The sequence below is a fragment of the Microtus ochrogaster genome, chromosome 21 (assembly GCF_000317375.1).
Source record: "Microtus ochrogaster isolate Prairie Vole_2 chromosome 21, MicOch1.0, whole genome shotgun sequence".
Lineage (NCBI taxonomy): Eukaryota > Metazoa > Chordata > Mammalia > Rodentia > Cricetidae > Microtus > Microtus ochrogaster.
In genome coordinates this window covers 35621113-35635964 of record NC_022022.1, presented here as the reverse complement: position 1 = coordinate 35635964, position 14852 = coordinate 35621113, and the positions used below count along the sequence as shown (strand labels likewise).

Here is a 14852-nt window from a genome sequence, read left to right as displayed (position 1 = left end):
CTTAAAGTTGTCTTGATTTGCATTTCCCTGATCGCTAAGGAAGTTGAGCATGACCTTAGGTGCCTTTTGGCCATTTGAACTTCTTCTGTTGAGAATTCTCTGTTCAGCTCAGTGCCCCATTTTATAGTTGGGTTGGTTAGCCTTTTACAATCTAGTTTCTTGAGTTCTTTATAAATTTTTGAGATCAGACCTTTGTCAGGTTTATGTATTTTATGTGCATGAGTACTGTCTGTGAGCCTTCACATCAGAAGAAAGTATCATCAGATCCTATTATAGATGGCTATAAGTCACCATGTGTTTGTTGGGAATTGAACTCAGGACCTCTAGAAGATCAGAGAGCCAATGCTCTTCACTTCGGAGTCATCCCTCTAGCCCCTCAGGTCTTATTTTTAATGGATGGTTTGTGTTTTCAAGAAGAAAAATAAAATTCAAACCTAATTCTAATCTATTTTTAATTAGTCATTTACATAAAAATTTTAACCCTGAGAGTACACTAAAAGTTGTGTTCACATACCCAGCGAGAGTTTTGTGTCATAATCGCCATATCTCACGTGTCAGTGCCAGCCCTGTCCAAATATTTCCAGTGGCTTGGAGTCTGTTTCATACTGATCTTTTACTGTGGTTCTTCATGGCAGGAGTCTGCTGGTCACGGAGTTCTTACACACAAGGCGAAGCCCCCAAGTACAGAAGAGTGCGTCCAACTTGAGCTTTATGTGAGCATTTTCAGTGCTTCTGCAGAAGCAGGAAGCAGAGGTGCCAAGAGTGCTTTGTTGCAGTGCTGGTCCTGATAAATGGGTTTTAAAAAAAAACGTGTGTTCTGGCAGGCATGTTTATGCTCTGTCAAGGAGTAATTTAAATGGAGTCAGAACGATTTTATTTTCACAGCTGCATGAAGGCACAATGAAAGACAGCCTGAACTCTCAGAAATTTAGAGGTATATGGTCTATTAAAATGGAATAAAGATTTCTTCTGCTTTCTATCTTTGATGAAATAAGCTGGCAGTGCAGTTTCTGCCTGCAAAGTTATATAGTTAATAATCATGAATGATTGGGAGAAAGCAGGAAATGTTACGAATGTATCATTCTTTTGTCACAGCTTTAGAGTAGACGTCAGAACGTCTGGGTATTTATGCTTCCAGTGACTGGGATAAAATTTTGTTGTTTGCTTGCAATTAATCAACAGACCGATTCTCAGTTGGAACCAAATAGAAGTTGTTTTTCATGCTGGTAAAAAAGGTTTTACTGTCATCTATAAATAAGCACACTTGAAACATTTCATTGTTAAGCTGTGGTTATATAGTCAAACATGGTAAGAGATGCCATGTTTAAATAGCATTCTACAGTGGGCTAACTATCACTGTTACCTTGTGACATCATTTGAATTAAACGTAATTCTGATTTTATAATTCTAAGTGAGAATCACTTTAAACAGTGTTGTGTTAGAATTGCATGCAAAACCTAGAGTATAAGCGGTCAGTTAATTAAGGTTTGATTTGAGAGTTTCAGAGATATTTGCGTTTTGTGCACTATCTCAACTCTTCTCTGTATGTGGTGTGTGTGTGTGTGTGTGTGTGTGTGTGTGTGTGTGTGTGTGTGTTTATTTTGCAGAATTGCTTTTTCATATTAGTGGTCCCAAGGTACTACATTATCCTCAATAGTCAAATTTCCACTATTAACTTTTGGCCTTTTCTTTAAAGTAAAAAATTAAGGCCAATCTATTTCTCCATTCCAAGAATAACCTTGATATGAGGTTAATCATCTCTAGGATGAAAATCTATAATCTGAAGCTCTGTTTTTGGCTTGGCTCTAGGCTGAACCCTATGCTTCATACATCTTCTTGTTGTTGGGAAGTGTTCAGCAAATGAGCCACCCCTGGTTTCTAAATCTGATAGCTTTTCATTACCATTGTCTTCATTAGGGTTTCTATTGCTGTGGCACCATGACCACTACAACTATTATTAAAGAAAACCTGTAATTGGGGCTGGCTTATAATTCAGAGGTTTAATCCAATGTCATCATAGTGGGAAGCATGGCAATATGCACGCAGACCTGGTGCCGGAGAGGTAGATGAGAGTTTTACATCAGGAAGTGAAAGTGACACACATGCCAAGCTTGAGCTCCTGAGACTTCAAAGAGCTTTGAGACTCTTAGTGATACACCTCCTCCAACAAGGCCACACGTCCTCCAAAATGGTGCCATGGCCTATAGGGGCCATTTTTTTTAAAAAATTCAAACCACCATAACCATTAATTGATAAATCGATGCAAATATTCCAAAATCTGAAAACCTTCAAAAATCTGAACCAATTCTGGTTCAAGCCTTTTGGGATACAAGTATGTAACAAGCAAGTGCAGAGTCTAGTATAGTCTCCAGTTCGTAGCTACTGGGATCATTTGGCTACTTGTGGTGTCTTACTCTTCAGCTTTCTACTTGTGGGGCAATGAGAAAGTTCCAGCCATGGGGATAATATCGGCAACCAGGGTTTTTTGTTTGCTTGATGATGGACTGGATCAGCATGTTTGTCCTGCTTAGAGAATTGTCCCACTTTGGTGAATTGAGGCTTAGCTATCATCAGCATCATGAGATGTAGGGTGTACTTTTTGTGGAGTCAAAGAAAGTCACCATTTTTGGTAGAAATTAAGATTAAGAAGTAACTTACGATGAATATTGACTCTCATGTTTTTAATTTATGGCTTTCTGTGTTCGTACACACAACATGCTCTGATTTTTACAGTAGTATTCATTTCACAACACACTAGATAATCAACAGGGGCAAGTGTGAGTTCTCTAATTGAGGCCTTATTGCTTGCGAGTATTTGCCTATCATTTTCCCTGCTCATTCACAGAGCTTTCTGTGGATTAGTGTTAACAATCTTGTATTTGAGTGTGGCTGTGAAACGCGATGCCTCGCCCAGGAGGCCTGCCTTCTATGGCAGTCTATGAGGTGTGATTGTGAAGTGTGAGACTGAGTCCACTGTATGACGTCTGTCTTCAGAGAGGTGCGGTCCTATTTCACTGTGCATGTGCGGTCCGAGTGTGTCGAAGAATTCTTTGTGGCTCGCTCTTCTTGTCTGTTTTCTTGGAGAACTTGGGGATCTGGCTCCTTGTGAAGACTGCATTTTCCCTTGTGCTCCCTCTTTTTATTTTCACTCTTTGATTTTTCTGTATCCTGCCCTCCCCATTTCATATTCACCCAGCGCATGTGTGCTTCAGAGATGAACTTGTGATCACTTACGTTCACTTAAATCTACACGATAGCATGTGACTTAGTGAACTAAAGTTTCATAAACTCTACTGAAGATGTCTTAGAGTTTTTCTAACATTATAGCCAGTGTTAATAATTATAAGATACCTCTTTTGAAAAGATGGTAAAATGTACAAAAGTGAAGATTTTTTTCATTAGTACAATGTGGTAACTTACATATACTTAACTAGATTCTGGCTACTGCGTGGTCACATTGATATTTGAGATGAAGTATAAAGTACACAGTATGTATGGGGGCCAATATCAACACATGTCAACATCCATTAGTATTTTTTTTATGTAGCTACTACCTAGGTTCTTTAAAAATATCCCTTTTATTTTTGAGATTATAATTACATCATTTCCTACTTCACTTTCCTCTTTTCTAGCTCTCACATATATTCTCCCTAGCTCTTTTTCAAATTCATGACCTTTTTTGCAGTAATTGTTGAAACATAATACATATGCGCATGCACACACACAGAGACACACACATATTTATTCCTAAGTACATAAATACAGCCTGCTCAGTGCATGTATTTCTTTTATGTATGTTTTCTAGACAGACCATTTCTATTCAGTGTACTCTTCCCTGGGGAAGACTGTTTCTTCCACTCTCAATGTTCCTTAGTTTCCTGTAGTTTTTTTTTTTTTTTATGTTTGAGGCCTCCTGGTTCAGTTCATATTTAGATAGTCATGTTGGTGAGGCTTTTTGTGTATAGCTTCTGACATTCCTAGGAGACACAGTCTCACAGCAAACTCCTTGTTGCTCTGGTTCTTACAATCTTTCCACCCATCTGCAATGATTGCTGAGCCTTAGGTGCAGGAGTTGTATTGCAGATGTGTCCTTTAGAACTGGACTCAACCCCTCAACATTTTGATTGGTTGTGGATTTCTGTAATGGTCTTCATCTATTACAAAGAGAAATTTCCTTGATATGGCTGCTCATGTTCTTGCCTTAAAGGTGGGAAAAAGAAAATATTTGAAATTTTAGTCAATTATTGCTTAGTAGTCTTCTGAAAAAAGCAGCAGGACTGTTAAGAGTAATATGGATATTCTCTTTGGGAAGTTGCATGTAGTAAGTTTAATATAACCTAGATTCAGTTTTTACTTGTGGCATCTTGAGCAAATTAGATAATTTATTCCAGTTTTCTCATTCTTTAACAAGTTTACAATTCACAGATCAATATTGGGAATTAAATTATCATGAGATAAGAAAGAAGGCTTTGCGTCTAACTGGTAGAGAGTGACTTGTTTGTCATGTGCATGACTCCAGGTTTGATACACAGCATCACATACATACACATGTATACACAGGCGTGAACATGCGCACACACATATGCTGCATGTGTTCACACACATGCTATGTATATATATATATATACACCTGCATAATACATGTATGTATGTATGTATAGACTCATATGTATTTATATGCATTATGCTACCATATACTCATATATGGTATATATATACCATATACTCATATATATGTATGAGTATATGGTGGTATACATTAATTTATTGAGACCCCCATACTGTCATAAGAAAATACTACAAGTAGATACCATTTAGAGATAGCTTCTTGGTCAGGGGTGGGAGCCCATGTCCACTTCCCCCTCTCAGCACTGAGACACTGTCTGACTTGAACCTATGCAGGACCTCTGCATGCTGCCACAGTCTCTGTGAGTTCATGTGCACATCAGTCCTCTTGTGTCTCTAAGACAGAGTTTCCTTAGAGTCATTTATGCCCTCTGGTTCCTACGATCTTCCTGGCTCCTCCCCTTCCTAGTTCCTTGAACCCAGATGGAGGAGTTTAATGAAGACATCCCATTTAGGACTGAGTGCTCTCAAATTTTTCATTGTCTGCACACTGTTGAGTTGTGGGTGGTTGAATGGGGACATGGGTGGGGGGGGTTGGGGGATGGGAAATCGTGTTCAGAATATATTGCATAGGAATCTTTTTCAATTAAAAAACAACAGCTGTGATTTAAAAAAGAAAAACTATGCTAAAGAGCACGTAGCTTTAAAAACCAATTATTCTTTCACATTTAAGGAAACTTGGTAGTGATCCAGTATTATATTCTCAGTAGGGGCATATTCTTTTCATGGAAAAGGAAGCTCCTTTGCTGCCTCTTCAGATGAGTGGTCCTCTATGCGCTTTGCATTTGTATCTCTCTAGCATCCCTATTGAGATCTCTTTTTCTAAAGATAGCAGTCCTTGGCAGGAGCCCCACTAACATCTTACCTGATTACCTTTAAAATGTTCCTCCTCCAAACCTAATTACATTCTGTTGCATTGAGGATTTCAGCATAAGTATTTTAGGGAATTCAGCTCATAACATAAGGTCCACAGTATTAGGTTTTTTGTTTGTTTGTTTGTTTTTCTTTTTGCCTTGTTCTTAATGAAGCTTTTGGCATACTCTTGTAAGAAATAACCCAGAGAGGCTCCATGTGTCCTTCACCAAGCTTTTCCCCAATGGATCATCTTGCAAAAGTAGAGTGCAATCTGACTCAGAAAGGGGGTATCAAAATGGATCATTTCTATAGATCGTGTCTTTTAAAAAGCGTTTTTGCTTAATATAAAAACACTGTAGTTGTTTTGGTGTCAAAACAAGTAATGTATATAACAAACACTACAGTTTCCTGAAAAAAAAAAAAAAGCTGAGGCTACAAGGTCACATGGCTACATCAGGGGGGTTCACTTATGGTGATGCTCACATGAAGTAAACTAAGTATGGCATAGAAAGAAAGTGTTTAAAATAATGTGGGGGTAAGTGTATGCTGGCTGTAAGATATGAGGAAGCCAATTCGGCTGGAAAGAAGCTTCAAATTTTCACATCTTGAAAGGCTAAACCTACAAAATAAAGGATATATGTTTTAGAATGTTTTGTAACTTAGGCTGGGGTTTTCTCATCTTAGGAAACACCTACTGAGGTTTATTGACTTGGCAAGCAATTGAGGAAGTCACAGTTCTGTGTGGTTGACATATACATTTTTCATTTACCACATTTGACATGATCTTGTGGGTAATCCATGCTAGCAGGTATTTATGGTATTAGGAGTCTCTTAAGTCCATCTTTACACTCAGTGACAGCATAGTATCTGAGTACAACTTCTGAACCCTATCATGTTGTTCTCCAGTAACTCTTGAGAGACTCTATAAACAGTTGATGGAACCTCCTGACGTTGTGATTTGGCCTACTAAAAACAGTTCTTTCTTCTCACATTTCTCTTAAATATTTTTGTCATTATTATTGTCCGATCCACATTGACTATCTTTATAAGGGACAGCATTCTTTCTTGAAATGTAATATAAAATTTCATTAGAAAATATGTACTTGGGTTCCATTTCATAAAATTAATTTACTTTGCAGAGTCTTGGAAATGTTTTGGCCAGTGAGGTTTTTGATCTTTGATTAAAATGTCAAGTAATAAAAATATTATGTGAGTTGAGACCCATCTGCAATAAAATCTAGAGGAGAGAGTATGGGTTTAGTCGCAGCGTGGAAAAGTTTTGTGAATTTATTATTTTTGAAGTCTTCTTAAAAGTTAAAAAAACATGAAAAGGTCAAAATGAGAGATAATTTAAAAATTAATTTTCAAAGATTAAATGTTAATTGAATTGTCAGAGTGCTTTCCTTGTCGAAAGCTTAATAGTCTTTGAAGTAGTGTTAACTGGAGGGTTAGTGTCTACGTGTTGAATTATTGCATGGTTATAAAATCCAATAACCTCTTTTACCTCATTAAAATTGTCTGGAATGCTAAATTTGTATTTTCTTTTGCAAATATGAAGGGTTAGAAGTGAGGCATATCTTTAAGAAGTCAGTTTTGGGCTGGGTAGTGTGCTAAATGATTTGTGAGGTTGAGACCAAGGGAACGTACGTTTTTGTGTTACCTAGAGAAACCCTATCTCACACAAGTAAACCTCATACAACCCAACACAACAACACTAACAAACACAAATGGCAGTTGTGGTCACGTAACTAGATACTACTGCTACCATTACTACTCTATGTGTCTCCGTGTGAGAATATATGTGCATGAGTGCCAGTGGGCATACCTGTGTATGTATGTGCATGCACACAGAGGTCAGAAGAGGGTTTCAGGGGCCCCGCCCATTACCCTCTGCCCATTCATTTTGAGGCAAGGTCTCTTCCTGAACCTGGGACTCATGGGTTTTCTCCCCCGATTAGGCTGGAAGCCATTATGCCACAGCAATCCAAAGGGGTTACAGAAATACTGAATGCCTGGCTTGCTTTGTAGGTGCTGGGTATGAGCATTCATATTCATGATGGAATAGTATAGTCTCTAAACTAGTTGGCTGTCTCTCTAAGCTCTTTATGTCATTTTATTTTGAAAGTCAAATTGTGACTCAACAGAAGTAAACATTATGGGGGCATTTCCTAGTTCTTAGTGAAATATCTCCACATGAGGGCTAAAGTACTTCAACTTTGCTTTTGTAGACATTACTTTGGTGCATATATAGCCTCTGGACTGGACTTTATTTTTAAAGTCTTTATAACTGGGTATAATAGTCTTATTTTTTAAGTCAAGGAACCATTTCTAGCTGAGAGTTAGTGTGGTAGGTCTCATACACAGCCACACGTTTTTGGAATATGAGATAGTCACGTTAGAGCATAACAAGAGAAAATATTTGGCATTTTGAGACAAATTAGGCTTCGGGGTCTGCTCTAATTTTGAAACAACAAAAGCTCTACTGTTTGTAGCCAGAAAACCACACATCTTGGAGCTAAACATGGAAAATGTTTATAGTGTTGCATAGTTTTACTACTACAGCCGGGAGGGAAAGGTTAAAAAGTAGCCCTCAATCAGTGAGAAGAGCTATCCAGGCCGACAATAAAGAGACATAAGAAACATCCCTGTCTGTTGTTAGAATGGGTGATAAAACCCGGAGATATGGAGACGTTCTCGTTTTAACAAGTGTGGGCTTTTCTGGGTTTTATGTGACAGCTAAGCCTTTAGGAAGGTTTTGTGAGTTGGAGTTTTCCTTGAAGAGAGGTTTGCCTTACTCCTTACCAATCTTCCTGGCTTGGTGGAATGCTAAGAGACACCCTCCTCCAGTGGCCAGAAGTCTCACAAATCAGTGGTGACAGAGGAGTGTGGGCATTTTCAAGGTTGAGGAGGTGTCCATTGAAAACCAGTGTGTTACCTGTGGTTTTTGTCTAGAAGGAGAGAAAGATGAACTTCTGTTTGGTTGCCATTACAGACTTACACAAATTTTTCCTTGTTCCTAGGTGGTCACCTAGGGAGTTCATTTATTTTCCTTGAAAATGCCTTTTTTATTATTATTTTATTTATTTATTAAGGATTTCTGCCTCCTCCCTGCCACCGCCTCCCATTTCCCTCCCCCTCCCCCGGTCAAGTCCCTCTCCCTCATCAGCTTGAAGAGCAATCAGGGTTCCCTGACCTGTGGGAAGTCCAAGGACCGCCCACCTCCATCCAGGTCTAGTATGGTGAACATCCAAACTGCCTAGGTTCCCCCAAAGCCAGTACGTGCTTCTTGAAATTTCAGTCCGGTGCTTCAATGTGGGTCTGTGTCTCTGTCTCCTTTCATTGCCTGATGAAGGTTAATATTCAGGAGGATGCCTATAAAATCTTGTTTTCTTTTGTATATGTGTTGTTTTGTACCTAAACTACTTAAGTTGCTTTATTAAAAACTTTCCTGAATCATTCATAATGTTACCACCATTTGATTTGAAAAATTACATTATGTTCAATTCTCTCAAGCAGCGTTCACAAGATGTCACCTCTAAATTATAAACTCAAGTGACTTCCTTGTTCCTGCATCATTAGGTCACAGTATGTTTTCGCTTGCCTTTATCATTCTCAGTAGTTTTAATATCTTTTAAAATTAGCCATATTGAGTAATCATTGTGTACTCGTGTGTGTGTGTATGTGTGTGTGTGTGTGTGTGTGTGTTCATGCACGTGCTTTCATGTGTATGCTTGTTCCAGCAGGTGTGGGGAGCAAAGGACAGCTTTGTAGAATCAGGCTTCCCCCCACCTTCCTTTGACTTCGCAGCACTGAACTCAGCTCAACAGGCCCATATGGCCATTGCCTCTGTTTGCTGAGCTGTTTCACAAATCCTTATTGGTATTTCTGTCTTACATTAGCATGTGAGCATGATTTTCTCTCAGTTTTATAAGCTTATTTAATATACCTTTTAATCCCAATATATGTTAGAAAATATAACACTATTGTCTGCACACTGGAAGCCTCTGACTGGTTACTTTGTGGCCTGTCTTCCTATTTCTGTTCTCTGAAGGCAGGGCCATCATGCTTGGACTGACTGTAGCCTTCGGTGACTCCCAGTCTTCAACCCTATCGGTCATGTGGATTGATATCAATTTATTGGCACACCATATAATGCTGTTGTGTGATGTGGCAAAATTCTGTATCACTATTTCTTTTATGAATCAGTCACTTTGTATTCTGTCCTTAATAGACCTCACCATTTTTGGAATTTCTACCTAGGACTTTTTTCTTTTCAGTGTATTTCTTGCTTGAAATAGCCTTCTCCCCTTACCCCACTATCCCTGTCAAACCTTTTCTGTCATAATAATGTGTCTTATAGATACACATGCCCCTCTCACTTAGTTCCTCATGGACTCTGCTGTATGGGTTCAGCTTTGTTGTTGGGCACTAAAGTTTATTATTACTATTATTATTATTACTATTATTATTATTACTATTATTATTATTATTATATTGGGGGTTTTGCTTCTTGCAGTCACTTTAGCTCCACTAGACTGACATTTTCATAACATATGTTTTCTGGGTTTTGTAACTGCCCATCCTGCCAGTCACTGTGTGTGTGCGTGCACATGTCCGCGAGCGAGAGCGCATGTGTGTGTGTGTGTGTGTGTGTGTGTGTGTGTGTGTGTGTGTGTGTTAATAGCTGATTAATGATTTTGACTTTCTAATTCACCTCCATCTAACCCTGGAACAGACTGAAAATTTTTGCTCACCCAGTGCATAGCTGGGGTTTTGACATGTACTATTTATGCTAAACATTTGTTATTCAATAGTTGAAGTAATTAATTTTTCAAGGGCAAAGGCTTTATTTTTTTTTCTGTTGTCAGTAATTTTGACCATAATTAATGTAATCAGGAAGTGTTTATTTTTAATATCAAAAATTCTTCTCTTTAATAAGTGCTGTCAGAAGTTCAGTGCACAAAGTGACCAGAGCAGAAATGCCATAGTGGAACATCTATGCCCCAGCGGCCCACAATATTCTTGTGATGACTCATAGAACCTCTGACCCCCTGAGGCTGAGTGTATGGGATATCACAGTATAAACAGAACTGGCGGCTATGGCAGGTGCCACATGCCCGACCTTTGCTGTTTGAGTTTGGGCAAACCATTTAGCAACACTGAAAATTTGTTTTTTCCTATCTTTGGAATGAGAGATTCATTTTCAATGCTTCTTTCTAGTTATGAAAATGTACCTAAGTGTTTCCAGTTTCTCTGAGCCTCATTATTGAAGCTAGGCTACACATTTTTATCACCAGCAGGACCTTGCCTCTGCTTCTGTTAGTACTAAAATATTCCCTGAGACCAAGCCAATTTCTACCTCACCAAGATGTCATTTGTGCATTTATTGTTCTTAGCATGCGTGGTCATTGTCCTCAGGATGTAAATTATGCTCTGGGGCCAGAGCGTCCCCAATCCCTTAGTAGTGCACATTTTACCCAGCAACAGCAAAAACCTCATCCCATACAATTTTGAATACTGTGTAAGCTCCTAATTTTATTTCAGAATATTGAAGTATGCTCTCTCATATGGATATTACTGAGCTTCTGATAGGTATTTGCGTTCTACTATAATACTGTGTTAAGTTATTTTATTGATGGTTTTATCTATTTAAACACAGAGTCCTATTCTTGTTTTCCTATCTACTCCCTCTCCTTGACTGTTCACTCGTTGATTGATCAGTTGAAAGTTAAACACCCTTTTAGTTGCTCAAGTTATTTAAAGGAGGGAGAAGCATGCTTTTGGCATTTGTGGCAAGATAGCAGTTCAAATCAGTTTCTACAAGTCCAACAATCCTAGCTTTTCTCTGTCCACCTTCTGTGGGAGCGGGAGAGAGCCATGCCTTGGCAGTCAGACCTCTGAATGTCCAAATGTGAGTCAGAAGGAGATCTGCAGATGTTTATTTATACTCCCTGCCCCCGCCCCACACACCCACTCACCTTGTAACAGGAGTGCTTACTTTGTAACCTAGGCTCACACTCCTTAGTCAAGCCCCTCACCCCCACACACCCATTGGCCTTGTAGTAGGGTGTGCTTACTATGTAACCTTGGCTCACCTTCTTTCTGCGCCTGGGGTTACGAATGTGAGCCAGGTTCAGGTTAAGACTTTATTTTTTGTTATTATTAATTTTTCTGACAAGTTAATGCTTGTAGTTTTTGTTACCTCTTAACTTGGGATCCTTCTGCCCCAGGCTCATGAGAAAATCTTCATTTTAAAATGGGGATAGTGTCCTCTTTCTCAAAATTATTGTGAAGATCAGTTGAGCTAATATACATTACATACCCAACTTATCTTAAAAAAAACTCCACCAAAGTTAATTGTTTTATGCTATTCCCTAAAACACAAGAAATCTGTGTTGCATTCCTTAAGCTCAGTGGTGATAGGCAGTGTCTAATGTAGATATTCAGAGTCCATAGGAATCCATTTGTATTTTCTGACCTGAGTTAATCAAGATATTTTGAATTGAATTTACAGAAGTTGCCAGATACTCTTTTCTAATTCTACCGATTTTCTCCTAACTCCAAATATCGAAAAACACTGAAAACCAAAACCAAACAAAACAAAGCTATAGTAACTGTGGTTAAAGTTAATACAGTTTTGCAAGGCTAGCTTTTCTGGATTTATCTGGTGGCACGCTGGTGAAGTGTTCTTCTTGTTGAATGTGTTTCAAGGAAAACATATTCATTCTGACTTAACCTTCAGACTGAAAAAACAAATTGTGTGTGTCTGTTTTCATGTTTACATGTACGCACCGGAGTATTGATATGGCAAACACATCTTCCAGCACTCAACAGCTCTGATCAGAACATAGAGCGACAGCCCTGTGATGCAACAAAGGGACATTTGTGGAGCTGGGCAACACAAAGGAACATTGGGAAGCGCGTTCCTTGGCACTTGGGGAAAGCATCACCCAGGAGAACACTTAGAGAACGGCCTGCGACCGCACAGCCACAGAAAAAACAAACCACCACAGCCTCTCAACACAAAATCTTGGCTTTGGGCTTCTTTAGTTTAAACATTGACTTTTGAAATAGGACGAAATTTGATCTGTGCCATGTTGTGAGCATCTTTCCTACCACATGCTAAGTGGCAACACCGCCACCTTTTTGGCTGGCTAGTACCATGTTTTTCCTGACTTACAACCCTGGTAACTTTTCTTGTTTGGAGCATGCATTACATACGATGACACATGTTGGAGCTAAAGTTATCTTCAAGTTTACCTAGGACATCTGATATTTCTCACTTATACTTGTTAAATTTTAAAATTGCAGTTAAATATAGAGATTTGTCTCTTTTTTTCTTTTCTGGAAAACTGCAATCATAGGAAAAAATAACAATAGGAGTGATTGTGACACAACATTTAAATTTTATAAGAAAATGCAACACATAAGCCCTCATAAAATACACGCAGCATGAAAAACAAATGATACCATATTTAAATTGTAGACAAAATTCAATTCTAAGTTGGTCATAATGTTACATTTTAAATGGATAATCATCATTGTACAGTGGATATTTTTTTGAGTAGTGAAATCTACATGGGATGATGCAGAAAATCTCTCAGGACTTAGGTAATTTCCGAGCCTTCCCTTGCTATGTATATGAGCCATAGGTATCTGCAGTAGGATTTATGACTTGACGTTCATGCAAGAAAAAGTATTACATTTTATTAGTTGAATTTAAAGTGGACATAAAAGTTGAAAACCTAAAAGTCTGATGACTAACTTTGTTATTTTCAGTTGCTGCAACTCTTTGAAATGACAGATTTATATTGGAAAATTTTCGTGAACTGAGCCAGCTGTTCCCAAAGAGATAGTATAGGGGAGTAAAAGAGCTGACTCTTGAAGTTCCGTGAAGGGAGAGAGGGACCTTGTTGAAGTATTAGTCTGCGTGTATGGAAAAATTATTTTATCTGGGATGGTGACAAGAGGAGCCAAGAGGCCTTGAAGATCTGTTCTGTGTTTGTGTATCTTCATTGGAGAAAGTTAGGGATGCATGACAACATATCTCAAAGTCTTGTAAACTTTGAGGGGGCTTCATTGAATTAAAAGGTGGTCCCTGCTTATGTTTTTCACCAACACTAAGCCTTTTAAGACACATCACATACATTTGAACTCGGATAAATAGAAATGGAAGCACTGGTGACATCTTGGAGTAATGAGAACAAAAATTTAAATAGAAAAGGCTGCAGAGAACAGTACCGAAGTCAAAGAGTGCAGCACACTAAGCCCTCTGGTTACAGATAATGGCCATTAGGATGGTTTGCATAAAGTTACCTTTGGTAATTGGAACGGATTTTGCATAGCAAGGGATTTTTCTATTGACCTGCTCTTAAATAAGAATGTACAAACTGTTGCGAGCATAGCTTAGAGCATGCGAGGTTGCTCTTAATCATCATTTTTGCGTGTGTTACTTGAAGGTATCCACAAAAGGCAGTGGTGTTAGCGTGCTACTAGTTCTCATTCTTCAGCATTCATAGCTGCATGTGTATAAACCAAATGTCTGGCCTTGCATTCAGGGAGCTGTCTTTTTTTTCCTTCAGACCTTTTGGAACCCTTCCAGTCATCCACTTAATTATATTTCTGTGGTTTATTTAGCTGTCTTTGCTCAGACAGCGAATAAACTGACAATGGAAATGACTAGAAGTCCTGGCAGCAGTGACATTGAGAGGATGAAACTGAGCCTCTAACTGGGAGAAGACTGTAAGGCTCTGCCTCTACATCTACAGTGCAGTGGCTTTTATAAAGAATAAAACGCCAGGTTAAGAATGACAATAATATATTGAGGTCTGGACATTTTTTTATTGTTTAGAAATTAAGGATTCTTCATCAAGCATATGATTGCCACTTAGAAAATGTATACTTTTTTTTTTTACACAGAATTATTAGCATGGGTCAATGATATTTTTCTTCTCCTCCATTCAGTGGTAACTCCAATCATTGTGTTGAAACTTGACAGGAGTCATGAGTAGCTAGCTGGCTGTACACAGTCTGTGGGCTGCTGGTGTTTGAGAATTCAGTTAATTCAGGCTAAGTCACTGAAAGTGCAGGATAGCCAAAACAATCCTGTACCCTAAAGGAACTTCTGGGAGGCATCACAATCCCTGACTTCAAACTCTTCTACAGAGATACAGTACTGAAAACAGCCTGGTATTGGCATAAAAACAGACAGGAGGACCAATGGAACCAAATCAAAGACATAGATATTAATCTATACACCTATGAACACCTGATTTTTGACAAAGAAGCAAAAAATATAAAATGGAAAAAAAGGCATATTCAACAAATGGTGCTGGCATAACTGGATATCAACATGCAGTAGAATGAAAATA

The 14852-nt window shown here is 38.5% G+C and overlaps 1 protein-coding gene across 3 annotated transcripts in view; it reads left to right on the top strand.

Moving 5' to 3' along the window:
• The window catches only part of Bmpr1b (bone morphogenetic protein receptor type 1B), a 296535-nt gene that overhangs the window by 144083 nt on the left and 137600 nt on the right, over nucleotides 1–14852 (top strand). The window contains exon 1 of one of the 3 annotated variants that reach the window (XM_013350044.2): nucleotides 672–713. The exons of the other annotated variants lie outside the window; for them this stretch is intronic. The gene's annotated coding sequence lies outside the window, so the exon portion shown is untranslated. Of the gene's footprint in view, nucleotides 1–671; nucleotides 714–14852 lie in introns of those variants that run through there. 3 annotated transcript variants of the gene reach the window in all.